General features: G+C 42.9%; 1 protein-coding gene across 3 annotated transcripts in view; it reads left to right on the top strand.

Moving 5' to 3' along the window:
* Positions 1 to 4972: 4972 nt before the first annotated feature.
* Positions 4973 to 15242, top strand: part of Tmod3 (tropomodulin 3) — a 63348-nt gene continuing 53078 nt past the window's right edge. Inside the window, exon 1 of one of the 3 annotated variants that reach the window (XM_027411137.2) lies at positions 4973 to 5111. The gene's annotated coding sequence lies outside the window, so the exon portion shown is untranslated. Of the gene's footprint in view, positions 5112 to 5221; positions 5332 to 15242 lie in introns of those variants that run through there. The other 2 variants (XM_027411136.2, XM_027411138.2) reach the window with 2 other exon arrangements.

Here is a 15242-nt window from a genome sequence, read left to right as displayed (position 1 = left end):
ATGACCAGTGTTTCATCTGTACAAAGTTAACCTTTTTCTTCCTTGCCTTCCATTTCTTCCTTCCTCCCTCCCCATTTCCTGTCTTTTCTGAGACAGAGTCTCAGTTGGTCCAGGCTGACCTTAACCTCCCTGAGTAACTGAGAGTGACCTTGTGTTTCTGATCTTCCTGCCTCTAGCTCCCTCCAGTTTGGGGATCACAAGCATACAACCTCTACAGCCAGCTGGAGAATGACTTTGGTTCTTGGTCTTCTGGCATTTTCAGAATTAGCAGAGCCAGGACAGAACAGGGATATGGGGAAGTTAATTTCAGCTGATGATGTTGGAAGAACAGAAGTAATAGACAGTGTTTGAGTTGGATAGTTAAACATGAGGAGTCACTTAGCAAGTGGACACAGGGTGATGGAGAGAGGCTGGCTTTTCAGTTTCCGAGAAAACTTTCCATACACTTGTGAATACCAGCCATGGTGCTTGCCTCCTCTGACATCTCCCTCCACTTTAACCAACTGCAAGGCCCCAGAATGAAATCCTTTCCTTTTCCTTTTTGGTCTATAGTTCCAAGATTTCACAGCTATCTTGCAAATTACATTTTAAAAACTGCTTAAGTATTTAAGGGAAGCTCTTTCTTAAAGGATTCTTTTGATAAGGAGCAAATTGCCTCTGGTATTAATTTGCTTATGATGACTCAGTGTGACACAGGCTTTATGAGCTGCTCTGGCTGGAGGCATAAAGATAACACTAATGAGGGCTTACAATGCATTGAGTAGAATTGGAGTGTCATCTTTCACTCTAACCAAGCCCTTATTCATGTGGGGGTAGGGGGTAATAGGTGTATATGGAAGCCAAGGGACTCCCTTGGGTAATGGGTTCCATCTTTTAAAAAGAGAGAGAGAAAGATTCATTTATGTGTATGTATGTGTGCCTGAGTGTGTGTGTACATCACCTGTGTGCAAGTACTTTGGAGGCCAGAAGAGGGCACCAAGTCCTCTGGAAGAGCAGCAAATGCTCTTAACTACTGAACCTTTTCTCCAGCCTGAGTTAAATCCCTAAAATAGTGGAAGGAGAGAACCAGCTTCTTTTCTCAGGCCAGAATACCAAGATACTAATGTAGAGTGAATACAAAACTGTCAAAGGAGCCAGATGTGTGGTGCATGCCAGTAATTCCAGGATCGTGGACATGCAAGCAGAAGGATAAAGAGTTCAAGGCCAGCCTGAGCCACCCGAGACCTTCTCTTAAAAAAAAAAAAAAAAGACACACAAAATGGGCTAGAAAGATGGTTTCAACAGTTAAGAGCATGTATTACTCTTGCAGAGTGTGTGTCCAGTTCCCAGCACCCACATTTGGCTGCTCCAGAGTGCCTGTAACTCCAGTTCTAGGGCACCCAATATCATCTTCTGGCCTTCATGAAGCACCTGAACACACATGGTACACAGAAACACACGCAGGCTTACATACATATACATCAATAGTAAATCAGGTTTTGGTTTTGTTTTGTTTTTGTTATCACACAAACTGTCAAAAAAATCCAAAATATTTATCCATTCAAAACATGGTCTCTTCTGGAATATCTTAGAGAAGTTTCTTCATATTCCTTGAACCCAGCCACAGGTTGTCATATTTGAAAGAATTTGATGAGATCTAGGAGACATGTCAGTCTAATTGGCAGTTAGAAAATAGGCTAGGAGCAGGGCGTTGGTGGCGCATGCCTTTAATCCCAGCACTCGGGAGGCAGAGGCAGGTGGATCTCTGTGAGTTTGAGGCCAGCCTGGTCTATAGAGCAAGTTCCAGGGCAGGCTCCAAAACAATACAGAGAAACCCTGTCTTGAAAAACAGACAAACAAACAAACAAACAAACAAACAAAACAAAACAAAAACAAGAACTAGTAAGGAACTAGTGTGAGCTAGGCCAAGCTTTTAAAATTAATAATAAATCTCATGTCATTATTTACATGCTGGCAGTCTGACAAGAAAGTACTACTAATAATCAGTAACCAGTCATTTGACTTTATGAAAATTAACTTTCTCAATTCTTTGTTTTTATTTTCATATTTAAAACTAGAGGATATTAATTTCCTCTTTATAGAGCTGTTTCAAAGTTCAACCAGACACTGCAAATACTGGTACATTTCTTGTTATGTATTAGATATTCAATAAATATTAATTGAACCTGAGCACTGTAGGAAATTTCTTTTGGAAACCAGCTCCTGGATATTTTAATTTACAGTAGATTTCCCTTAGCCAGATACAGTGGTGCGGCCTATAGTCCTGGTACTTGGGAGGCTGAGACAAAAGATTGCTTTAAGTTTGAGGCCAACCTGGTCTAATAGCAAGTTTCAGGGCAGCCAGATTACATAAGAAATCCTTGTCTCAAATTAACAAACAAAGAGAGAGAGAGAGAGAGAGAGGTTTTCCAGTAATGTGCAGTGGGTGCCAGTTGCACAAAATTCTGTGGTGTTTACTTAACCAAGGGCACTACTCCCTGCCCTGAGAGGAAGAAGTAGATACCAGAAGGTTAACCGCTGGGTGACTCCCAATTCTGGGTGTAGCTGGAATTTACCTCAAGCATGCACTCCAGTCCTCTTCTAGGCTGCATTTTTTTTTTTTGGTTTGTTTTTTCAAGACAGGTTCTTCTGTGTAACCTTAGCTGTCCTGGAACTCATTCTGTAGACTAGGTTGGTCTCAAACTCATAGAGATCTGTCTGCCCCTACCTCCCAAGTGCTGGAATTAAAGGTGTGTACCACCACTGTCTGACCCCCGGGCTGCATTTTCAGAAGGTTATCAAGACAGAACATTATTTCTATCCATGCCATTACACTCCTTAGGGATCTTCTTCTCAGAGCCCTTCCCAAGAGACAGCTATTACACAGTGAAAAGAAACACAACCGTACACAGATATGGTTATTGAAGGTATATTATAAATTATAACAATGAGAACAACTCACACGTGTAGACGATAACCAGATCGGCACTCCGAGAAGCCTAGTCTCAGATGCCTCCGAGACCTGGCCTGAACCCTGAGAGAGGAGGAGCGCCTCCTCTCCTTGCTCTTTATCTACCCAAATGGGTGTGATCAGCGGTACAGGTATCCAGGGTCTTTCCCTACAACACAGGACATCATCAAAAAGTCCTCTGGGGTGTTTCCACTTTCTTCATCTTCCCCTCCCTAAACTATCTACTTTATTTCCCTCCTGTGACCAGTTGCTTCTGTCATTTACTCTCACTCACATTAGCCCAATCTCACTGACTAATAAGGAACATGAAGTTGGAATGAGAGGATGGGATGGAGCAGAAACTGACCAGGACCATGAGGCAATTGCCACCTCACAGGAAGCTGTTAAACAGCACTGTTTCCTCACTTGGACCCATAAGATAACTAAAAGCAGGATAAAGCCTAGCATCTCTGCTTTCATTTTGTGTCTGCCTTCCTGTTTTGGGTTGCCTAGTTACCTCTGCATGTAGGCATGTTCATCATTCAAGGGATGCCTATCCAGAAACCCGTGATATCCCATCCCCCAACAAGGATAAAGGCATAAAAATAAAGTAAATGAGACACCTTATAGTCAGCTTTTACAATTACTCTCCTGTAGCCGGTCTTTCTTTGGACTGCTAGCTCCCAAAAAATGACACAGAGACTTCTTATTGATTATGAAAGCTTAGCTTTAGCTCTTATAACTTAAATTAACCCATTAATATTAATCTACATTTTGTTACGTGGCTCATTACTTCTTCTTTATGCTGTACGTTCAACTCCCCAAGCCCTTGGCAAATTCCCTGCCTCTCAGATCACTTCCCCCCTTCATCTTTCTGCCCTGAAGTCCTGCCCATCTTCTCCTGCCTATCAATTGGCCACTCAATTCTTAATTAAACCAATCAGAAGGTGCCTTGGTAGAGACACATTTTCACTGTATACAAAAAGATTAACCCACAACACCCCTCAAAGGCATTTGAGTCACCTTGGATTCCACGAACATCAGAGCATCCCAGGTCAGAACAGCTCCCAGATGAGGGCATCCGATCCTTAGGGAGGCTGCACCCTGGAGCATCTTCTGAGAATGATACTGTCCCCGCAGGCAAAGGTGACTCTTTGGACCACTTTGCAGAAACAGACTGAAGCAATGACCAGCTGACACATCATGACTAGCGTTGCTAAATTATACGTACTTCTTGCTCCCTGCCCCAGTTCTTCCTCTGCTTAAACCTTAAACGTGGTCTTATTTGTCTCTTTGTCTGTTCCTTTCCTGAGCGTGCACATTCATGAAATCTATTTCTGCTTTTCCACTTTACTCCTCTCTTTGTGTTAGGGGCACCATCCCCTGGAGTGACTCACGGCCTTTTCTGTCCCGAGTTGGTCTGAAAAATCAAAACAAAACCTTCATGTAGCACCGACTGGTCTTGAATTAATTCCGTATGTAGCTGGATGAAGATTACTTTAAACTTCTGATTCCTCTCCTTCTGCCTCAGGTGCTGGGATTACAGGCATGTACCATCACACCCAATTTATGCAGTGCTTGGGATCAAATCTAGAGCTTTGTGTGTGCCTGAGTACGCATTCTACCAACTCAGCTACATCCCCAGTCCCTTAGCTTTTATCTGTCTTCCACGACAAGTTTAAAAAGCTGGTATCATGCCGTCGCATTAGTAACCAAGGGTATAAAGACAAGCCTTGCTCCGTATTATATGTCTTTTTACAAAAGGCCCGCCAGGCAAGAAGGAAACGTACTATCAAAAAAGCCCTCTAGACAGTCTTTCTGGATTCCAGAGGGCAGGTATGTACAGGAGCTGAGAGCATTTTTTTTTTTTTTTTTCCAGCTTACTCCTGGTGTCTGTACCCTGTTATAAAACCCTTCCCATTGTAAAGAACCAGGTCCGTGTGGAGCCGCGCCCTTCTCCCTCGAACTACAACTCCCAGCATGCAGCCTGCACCAAGAGTACGCAAGCGCATCGGAGGGGACGGGGGAACTAGCTACACAGACAGCGCGGTCGGGTTTTGGGGGCAGCTGGAGGAGGGATTCGGCAACTCCCAGAAGTTGAGGCGCCGCGGAGCGTGGGCGCAGAGAAGAGCGAGTTAAACTTTGCGGGCTGTGCAGGAGGTCGGCGGCCGGACGCCAGCAGGTGAGTTCAGCACCGTGCTTTCCAGGAAGTCCGTCGGCGGGCGCGGCAGCGGGTTGCTCCGGCCTGGGCGACCGAGGAGGGAGCGGCTGTGCTTCCCGCCGCCGGGCTGTGGCGCCTTCCCCGCGGGCCTCGCTAAGGAACCGAGGGCGCCGTGCCGTTCCGGGACAGCGAGGTGTGCCTGGTGTCGCTCGCCGCCAGGCACGCAAGCTCCGGGCTGTCGGTGAGTCGCTTGCGGCCGGCCGGCGGGGGTTCGAGACCGGCCTCCACGAGTTCGAGAACCCTCCCCAGTGTTCGGGACAGTCTACCTGGGGTTCGGGACCGGCCGGCTGGGGTTCGGAGCCGGTCACCCAGGGTTCGGGATCGGCCGGCTGGCTTTGGGAGTAGCTGATGCTCTGGAACCGGCTGGGGCTGGGGAAGTCGCCTGGGAAGTGCCTCTCCCCTCAGCCCCTCTCTATCCCAGCCATCATCTCGCTGCCCTGGCTGTTGGTGGAGAGGGAACCCACAGAACTCGGGACACACCCTTTTCGCGATTGAAATCTGGCCGTCTTACTTTGGCCATTTTGATCTATGTTCTCTGCTCTGCCTTAGAATCAATTTCTGGCTCCCGTGCAGCACAGCTGGGGCCGGCTGTGAGGCTGATGCGGGTTTGTTTGAGGACGTGACTGGGTCGTTATATTTGTGCTTACAGAAGTTGATGTGTTTCCTTCGCAAGCCTGCATTCTGGTTACAGACAGAAATGGGAAACAACCCCACTTTTTTACTTTCCTTTTCTTCTCGTCTCTTTCCCCTCTCTTTTCTGTTTTCTTGTCTTCTCATTCGTTTTAAGCATATCCTTTACCCTTTCGAATCCCTTCCCCCGTTTCTCTCCCCCCCCCCTTTCATGTTTAACTAAGAATCGAATTTCCAGCTTGCCCTCTGCTTTCTTTAAAACCCACAGTCGTCTCTTTGGTAATGAACACAGCAGTAAAACTTATCCCAAGAGGTCATACTTAAACAGGAAATGAGCCTGCGGAGATCTGTTAGCTATGTGCAGTCTTTGGTTTCTGACATTTTTGTGCAGTTTGTTCTTTTTCTGAGAATCCTTCAGCATAGTTTTTTGGCAGATTAAATTGATTAATCAATCAATCCACATGCTGGTATTTTAGAAAAATAGCTTTGCTCAGACCCCTTTTTGTTAGTTGCCTCTTCCTAGTCCTGTCACTCATTTTGCACACCCATACACGACTTTTTGGTATTTTGAGCCAATCTCAATATGTAGTCCAGGCTGGCCTTTAGCTCATTCTTTTCCTGCCTCAGCTTCCCAGTACTGGAATTACAGGCGGGGGCCATTAAGTCTTTAAGAGCCCACAGTTAGGGTCTGGAAAGATGGTTCAGAGGTTAAGACATATTGATCTTCTGAAGGACCTGGTTTAATCCCCAGTACTCCACATCAGAGCCTACAACCATCTGTAACTCCACTTGTATCTGGTATCCTCTTCTGGCCTTCACAAGCCCTGGACACATGGTAAATATACAGACAAGCTGGGACACACATACACATAAGTAGAATTTTTAAAAAGAGCCCACAGTTACAGTTAGAATCCCATCTCTGGCTCTACAGTGTGCATTCCTTTGTATTCCAGATCTTAGATCTTCCTTGCCTTGCATTTCTAGTTTTTCTTAGAATGAGATTGATGGTGGCCAGGTAACTCCATGATTATTCTAGCTTTGTGTGTGTGTGTGTGTTGTGTGCAGTTGGGTCAATGCATGTTCATGTGTTGAACATGCACGTGGAAACCTGGAAGTTAATGTCATGTCTTCCTGGGTCACATCTGTTGAACCATATCCCTTGATCCTCCTTCAATAATTATAAAAAAAAAAAAATTCATTTGGGAAACCTTGGCTAAACGTCTATCATTCCAACCCCTGCGCTAGGCAAAAACAAACAAAAGTGAGTTCTTGAGGCTATTACCACCCTCTATAGCTGAATTTTCTTTCATCTTTGTGGTAGACCATTAAGCCATATTTTGCCTGATATTAAATACTTAGTGGTCAACATTAAATACTTATAGGTCAGATCCCATCTCTATTCTTGGTTTTCAGTGTAATCATAACTTTTTTTTCAGGCTGGGGCTGTAGTTCAATAATTAAATGCTCACCTAGCAAGTGTAAGGACCTGGGTTTGATTCCAGCACCAAAAAGCTAAGACAATTTTTAACTCCCAGCTACTGGCTTATTTAAACAACAGGTCAGTACAACAGAAAGGGCCTAAGGGCCTATATCATGTAGGGACAATACTTTTTAAACTTAACATTCGTAAATCACTATACCCGTTCATTTTGAGTGAAGTCTGGAATTTACATATCTCAAAGTTGGTAGAAATCACACTTTGAAAACCAAGATGGGAAGATAATCCTGAAGATATTTTAAAGTGCTTAGGATGGATTTTTTTAAGACGGGTGCTGATAATTGTGATATCCGATATATATTAAGGACCTGTCTAATTTTCAATTTAAAAAAATTTGTTTCTGACAGGGTCTCACGTAGCCTAGGCAGGTCTCCAATTTATAATGTAGCCAAAACTAGCCTTGAACTCCTGATCTTTCTGCCTCCACATCCTGAGAGATAGTCATCTGTTCTCCCAGATCATCTGTTTCTGTACTATTGGAGTGTATGTGGTGTATCTGCATAGAGTTCTTGCAATTTTGCCCATTTATTTGGAATTTAAGGTGAGCTGAACACAGAAAGATCAACTAGCCCTAAGCACGGTTATCAGTAGGGGCGAGTCTCCAGGTGTAAATGTGTAACTGGGATAGAGATCAACAGAGGGAGGGGAAAGATTAAAGAGATAGAGATAGTGGGAAAAATGGGTTTATTAACAGTGTTCTATGTCAGTCTGCACTCTGCTGTTACTGTTTAGGCTTGAATTCATGAACTTCCTGCCTTTGCTTCCAGAGTGCTAGCATGTGCCACCTCTCAGGAAATTTTGTTTTATTTTGTTTTGTCATGGGTTTTACTTTGTAGCCCAGTCTGCCTGGAACTCACAATGCATGGTTTTGCTCACTACAGCAGCCTTCTCCACTCAGCCTCTCAAATGCTGGAGTTACAAATGTGAGCTACCACACCTAGCTCGGTTTTCCCGATTAGAACTGTCCAGGAGGACATTATTGTGTTTTGGCTATAATTGTAGCCAAAGCAGTGTGTCATTACTGGTCATTGACCTACCTTGTTGACATTGGAATTACATTTGCCCTTCATGGTTTTACGTCAAATCCTTTTAAAATTTTAAGTGTAAAATCATGTTGAAAGGAAAACAATATAGAAAACAGAAATGTTATTTAATTGTGATGGTCCATTCGCCTTAGATATTAAAATTGTGAGTCAAATTCTGTTTGCTAATTATTAAAAACAATTAAATCTGAGTATATACTCTTTTATCTGTCTGAAATCAAGTGTATATGTATGTATATATACTCACATGGAAGTGTGCGTTTGTGTCTAAGCCAGGTGCCTTTTGAGGGGACAGGGTCTCTCTATATAGCTCAGGTCAGTAAGGCTGACTAGTTAATCACTGAGTCCCAGGGATCCTCCTATCTCCTCTTCCCCCACTCTGAGATTACAAGTGCACCCTACCTGACTTTTCTATGGGTACTGGGGATCAAACTTTGGTCTTCATGTTTACATGGTGAGTACTTCACAGCAGAGTGGTCTCCACAGACCTCTGTCAGTTCCTTTTGTTTTGATAGTTAATGGTAATGAAGGAATAGAGGTTCAAATAATCCAAAATGGCAAATAGTTGTAAATGCATGCATTATAGTACTCTATAATTTCTTTGGGAACAAAATCATCAGCTCATATCTGTTTTGTTTTGTTTTGTTTTTGTTTTTGTTTTTGTTTTTTTCAAGACAGGGTTTCTCTGTGTAGCTTTGGAGCCTATCCTGGCACTCGCTCTGGAGACCAGGCTGGCCTCGAACTCACAGAGATCCACCTGCCTCTGCCTCCCGAGTGCTGGGATTAAAGGCATGCGACACCAACGCACGGCAGCTCATATCTTGAAAATAGAATTTTTACATTTATTTATTTAGTGTGTGTATAGGCACCCATGTACCATCATGTATGTGTGGAAGTCACAGAACAACCTGTGAGAGTTGGTTCTCTCCAGCATGCACATCCAGGGAATTTAACTCAGGTCATCAAACTTGGTGGCAAGTACCTTTACCTGCTGAGCCATCTTGGTGGCCCCATCATTAACCTATATCTTGAAGTGGAATGCTGCTTTTTTTATGATTAGTGTTTCTTACATTCTGACCAAGAAATTTAGACCTACCTTAAGGTGGTAAAGATACTCTGATTTCTTCTAATTCTCTTTTTTGCTTTTTGTTTTTCGAGACAGGGTTTCTCTGTGGCTTTGGAGGCTGTCCTGGAACTCACTCTGTAGACCAGGTTGGCCTCAAACTCACAGAGATCCCCCTCCCTCTGCCTCCCGAGTGCAGGTATCATAGGCGTGCACCATCATGCCTGGTTAGGTCCACTTTCTGTTCATTCACATCTTCATGTTTCTCTCTCATTAGTATACAATGATTTTATTGAAGCCAGGCACAGTGGTGCACACTTGTAATCTTAGCACTTGAGATACTTAGGCAAGAGGATCTTGAGTTTAAGGCCAGCTTGGACGATATATAGAAATCCTATCTCAAAACAACTTCGTTGAAATATTTGTATACCATACAGGTTACCCATTTAAAATTAATCCCAAGAAGGAAAAGAGACAGTAATCCCTGCAATATAATCCAGCACTTGGTAAATGGAATCCAAGGCCAGTCTGGGCTAAATGAGACTGTTTCAGAGCAATTGCAACAAAATAATAAGCCTGTGGCTGTAAAAATCAACAGATTTTAATGTATTCTTAAGAGTTGAGCAGCCTGTACTGCAATCCATTTTAGAACATTTTTCTCATGCCAGAAAGAAACCCCTTACCCACTAGTAGTCACTAAGTCTCTAGATACTTCACATAGATCAAATCATACAGCACAGGATCTTTTGTGACTGGCTGCTTTCACTTGTACTCTTTGTTGTTGTTTTCACAGGTCACTGTGTAGTTCAGTCTAAGCCTGAAACTCACTATGTAGCCCTAGACTCTTCTTTACCTTAACAAGAGTGTCTCAGCCCTCAAAGTGCTGGTATTATAGAGTTAGCCACCAAGTCTGACAGACACCTTTGCTCCATTGTTTCCTTTTTAAATTTATTTATTTATTTTGTATATGTCTTTGATATGAATTGCGGGTGTCAATGTGCCACCATGGTACATGTGTGGAGGTCAGAGGAGAACCCACAGGAACCTGTTATGTCTCTCTACCTTGTGGTCCCAGGAGTTGAACTTGGGTTATCAGGCTTGGTAGCAAGTGCCCTGATCTCACCAAGTCATCTTGCTGGCTAGTTTGTTTGCTTTGAAACAGGGTTTCATTTTAGCCTGTGTAGCTGAAGGTGGCCTTGAGCTTTTGATTCTCCTGCCTTCCTCTACCAAGTGATAGGGTTCGAGGCATATACCACCACCCTTAGTTTTATGTGGTGATAGGGATCAAACCCAGGGCTTTGTGTGTGCACTCTGTCAACTGTGCTGCATCCCCAGCTCAACCTTTGTGCTCCTAAGAGAGAATTGCTAAAATACTATTAAAGTTCCTCCATACGTGTGACCTCTTCTGACCTGTGAAGATATACACTCCCTAAGGTTTGTATGCCCAGATCCCTAAATGCACTTACTAGAGAAGGAACACAAACTTACAAACTAAGGTAACTGGCAGAATCCCTTTGCAGATAAGCAGTTTCATACCTGGACTTTCATATCTCAACTTCTGGTATCATTGCAAATACATTCAAGAGAACACAGCTCCTCAAGTGTATGTGAGAAAAACAGATGGAAGATAAATTAGGAGAAATGAAGGCTGAGTGAACAAGAGTGGCAAGGTGACTTTAAATTTCTAGACAGGGTCTTTCATGTATCTCTGGCTGGCCTGCAAATCACTACACAAACCAAGGTGGCCTTGAATTCACAGCATCCTCCTCTTTCTGTCTCCTGCTGAGATACAAGCATGTCCATCATGTCTGGCTACAAGTTAAAGTTACTTAAGTATGCTGGAGTAGTGTAGCGTGCCTGTAATCCAGGCACCAGAGAGTCTGAGGTAGGAAGATCACAAATTCAGGACTAGCCGGGATTACAAAAGACTGTTTCAAAGTGTGTGTGTGTGTGTGTGTGTGTGTGTGTGTGTGTGTGTGTGTGTTCCTGATTTTTAAACTCTTGCTGAAATTTTTAGTTAGGGGTTTTTTGTTTGTTTGTTTGTTTGTTTTTCCAGTAGTAAATATTTGGCAAGTACATATTATTTAATCTGTGCATAGACTTGTAAGGAAAATTGTTTTAGTCCTTAACTTACTGAATGAGAAGATACTTCATCGGGATTCTATTACTAATAATTATATACTCTAGATTCCCATATGTAAACAATATAGTTTGCATTTTTGGCTATTTTGTTATAACAAGTGAGGAATTGTTAAGGAATATTTTTCTTGTGCATACCTGCAAAAGGGAGATTGTCCTTCAAATATGTATGTATCAAGTCAGGTTCAAATTAAATGTATGCACCATTCAGTCAAACCTTACCTTGGGCAAAGATGGCAAGATTTCATACAACTAGAGGCATATTTTTCTTCTTGGTGGGCTTTAACTGCACGATTGATTCAAAGTTCATCCCTGACCCCCACCTCATTTTTTTTCCTGCAGTGTCCCCTAAAATGTACAGTTACTGCTGTAAACCACAAAACATGCAGGGGAGGAGGCTGAGACACAGCAGTGTGGTCTTACCTCCGGCTGAGACACAGCAGTGTGGTCTTACCTCCAGCAGACACTCACGGGAGAATTCCTGGCTGTTGTCCTTACTTTATTCAGCCTCTGTTTCCCCCTTGCTGCAGAGGAAATCTTACTCATTTGTTCTCACTCCCCCATCTCCAAGTCTAAACCTTGGGTCTGGCCCCTGTCTTCTGAATAGGACCCTAGGGAACTGTCTTCAAAGAAGTGTTTGAACTGCTCTCTGATGAATGTAAAAATATTTGAAAGGGGAAAGGATTTTTTAGCTTGTAGTAAAGCACTGTGATCTAAGGAGGCCATAGAAAAGCATGGAGACTGGACTTATATTTTTGTCCCTTTTTTTTTTTAGGTTATTTAGGGGTATGTGTGCATGCACATGCAAGAGAGACAGACAGATACACACACACACACACACACACACACACAGAGAGAGAGAGAGAGAGAGACAGAGAGAGAGACAGAGAGAGAGACAGAGAGAGAGACAGAGAGAGAGAGAGAGAGACAGAGAGAGAGAGAGAGAGAGAGTGTTATTAAGTGTGGGACACCTTAGAGTACAGAAGAGATTGTCAGATCCCTTGGTGCTGGAGTTACAGGTGACTGTGAGTGGCTGGCCATGGGAGCTGGGGACTGAACTCAGGCTTCTGCAAGAGCAATATGCACTCTTAACTACTGAGCCATCTCTCTAGCTCTTTCGTGTCGTATTTTGAAACAGTGTCTCCCTAAGTAGCCCTAGATGGCCTTAATTTTTTTCTTTAACATTCATTTGTGTGTCCCTCAGCATAGTTGTAGAAGTCAAAGGGTGACTCAATTTTCAGGAGTCTGTTTTCTCCTTCTACCATGTGAGTCCCAGGGATCAAACTTAGGTTGTCAGACAGCAAATGTCTTTACCCCCGAACTACTTTTCAGGTCCCATGTATGATTTTTTTTTTTTATCAGTTCTCTCTCTTCACTTTTGTCTTCCTGTCCTTCCCCTGGCCCCAGTCCCTGCTGCCTTTCAGCCTAGGCTTTGAGCTTTGCTTACTCTGCTCCCCACTCCCCCCCTTCCCCTAGCTGAATCAGCCTCTTCTGACCACCCACAGTTATCTTGGAACTTCTGCAGCACTAATTGTCAGGCCACTAATTGTCAGGCCTGAGGGTTTGGGCTGCTAATCATGTATTGCCTTGGTTTTAAAAATCGCTCTATGCTGTGTTTCATTTTCCCAAATAGATGGTATTCATCTAGCTCTTAGATCTCAGGGAACACAAACCCCCTTAAGTTTGCCTACTGTGGTGCCGGGTGTTGGGTTGTAGTGGATTATTATTATAAGGCCGCTGAGCTCCCAGAAATGAACTACAGCTGGACTCAGATCTCAGAAAGATGCCCACCCCCTATGCCAGCCTCCTGAATCTGTGGCTTGCTTGAGTTCTCTTTGGCTCTTTCTGTGTCTTCTCTCCACTCTAGGATATTACTTTTTTTTTAATAGTGGAAATTACAATTTATCTTGACTATTAAGATTTTTGGAATTGTCTTAAATCTTGAATTTAAAGCAAGTGTCTGGCCTCACTCTGTTGCACAGCCCTTCTCCATTCTCTTCCCCCCAAACTGGCATTTTCTGGTTTCCCTCAAGCTTCAGTTTGTCTTTTGGCTTTGTGAGGCAGCAACTCACATTGTAGCCCAGGCTGGCCTCAGAGTCAGTGGGAGGGCTGGGATTATAGGTGTGAACCACTACACCTGGTTTTATTTATTGATTTATCTTATTCATTCATTCATTTGCTTATTTGTGTGTGGAGGATCAAACTCAGGGCCTTGTCCTTTCTAGGCAAGTACTCTCCGACTGAACTGTACCTTCAATCCTTCAGCTTCAGCTTGCTTTCTTTCAAGATTTATTTTGAAAGAAATTTTATTTTATTTGTACGTGCACCAAGTGTGTGCCTGGTGCCTGTGGAGGCCCAAAGAGGACAGTGGACCCCTGAAAATGGAGTTAGACTGCTGTGAGATGCCATGTGAATTCTAGGAACCAGCTCTAGGTTCTCTGCAAGAGCAGCAGGTATTCTTAGCTTCGGAACCATCACTCCACCCCTTGGTTCAGTACAAGTGTGACTTCTTGTTTTATGGAGTTACCTACAGATTGGTGATATATGATCTTTTGAGTTGGAGTTTATCTCCCAGCTATCCAAGTTAGATTTGATATGTCCTGCTTGGTTGGGAAGAATAGAAAAAGTATATTTATTAATTTTTATTTTGCTCTTTTGAGACAGTCAGTGCCTTACTACATAGCCTAGGTGAGCCTCAGATTTGTTTCTGTTTGAGCCTCCCAAGTCTGGGATGACAGGTGTGAGCCCTGCTTGAAGGTAGACTGTTGATAATTAAACAAAATTTACTCTACCTCCAGCTGGATTGGGATATCATAAAGCCAGGTATTCCTGTTGATGATCTGAAATTTTACTGAGACTTCAGATTATTTTATTATACATTAATTTAGTGCTTATATATTGCTGGCACTACTTTAGAGCCTCATAATGTAAAAATAGGTCCCAACTCTCAGAATATTCAGTCTGTGGCAAAGAAAGAGACTTACGTAAATGATTATGTTATGTTAAAACTGTGTTGATAAAAATATGAACAAAGTAGTGACTAGCCAAAGCAAGCTTGTTTCTAATTTGAACTAATAAAAAAATAATCTCTTGGGAAAAAAAAAAGTAGTGATTAGCCTCTAAAAGTAGTGTGTGTGTGTGCGTGTGCGTGTGCGTGTGCGTGTGTGTGTGTGTGTGTGTGTGTCTGATGTTCATATGTGTGTAGGTAATGTGCATCTTATGGTTTTGTTTGTATAACCCCCCTCTCTTTTTTTTGGTTTTCAAGACTAAGGTTTCTCTGAATTCTGGCTGTCCTGGAACTAACTGTAAGTCAGGCTGACCTTTTTTTTTACCCCCTACCCCAACACAGGTTTTCTCTGTGTAATCTGTCCTGGAACTCACTTTGTAGACCAGAGAGGCCTCAAACTCACAGAGCTTCCTGCCTCTGCTTCCCAAGTGCTGGGATTAAAGATAAGCACTACCATGCTAGCTTCATTTTTAACATTTATCTTTGTCATCTAATTTCTGCAAGTAAGTGGTTTAGAATTTGGTAACATCTCATTTACCAAACATGGACTAGCTACTTAAAAATAAACTTTAAAGATAATAGTGACTTTACTAGCTAGCCTTTTATTAGTACTTGGGTATATATTAGGTACTGTTTAAAGTGATTTATATGTTTTAATTCATTTAATTAACATTATCAACCCTGTAGGTAGTTCAGTACCTTGTCAAAGTCA

This window comes from Cricetulus griseus, chromosome 4, assembly GCF_003668045.3.
Source record: "Cricetulus griseus strain 17A/GY chromosome 4, alternate assembly CriGri-PICRH-1.0, whole genome shotgun sequence".
NCBI lineage: Eukaryota > Metazoa > Chordata > Mammalia > Rodentia > Cricetidae > Cricetulus > Cricetulus griseus.
Note: the sequence above shows the minus strand (reverse complement) of the source record. Positions and strands in the feature narration are given on the sequence as shown.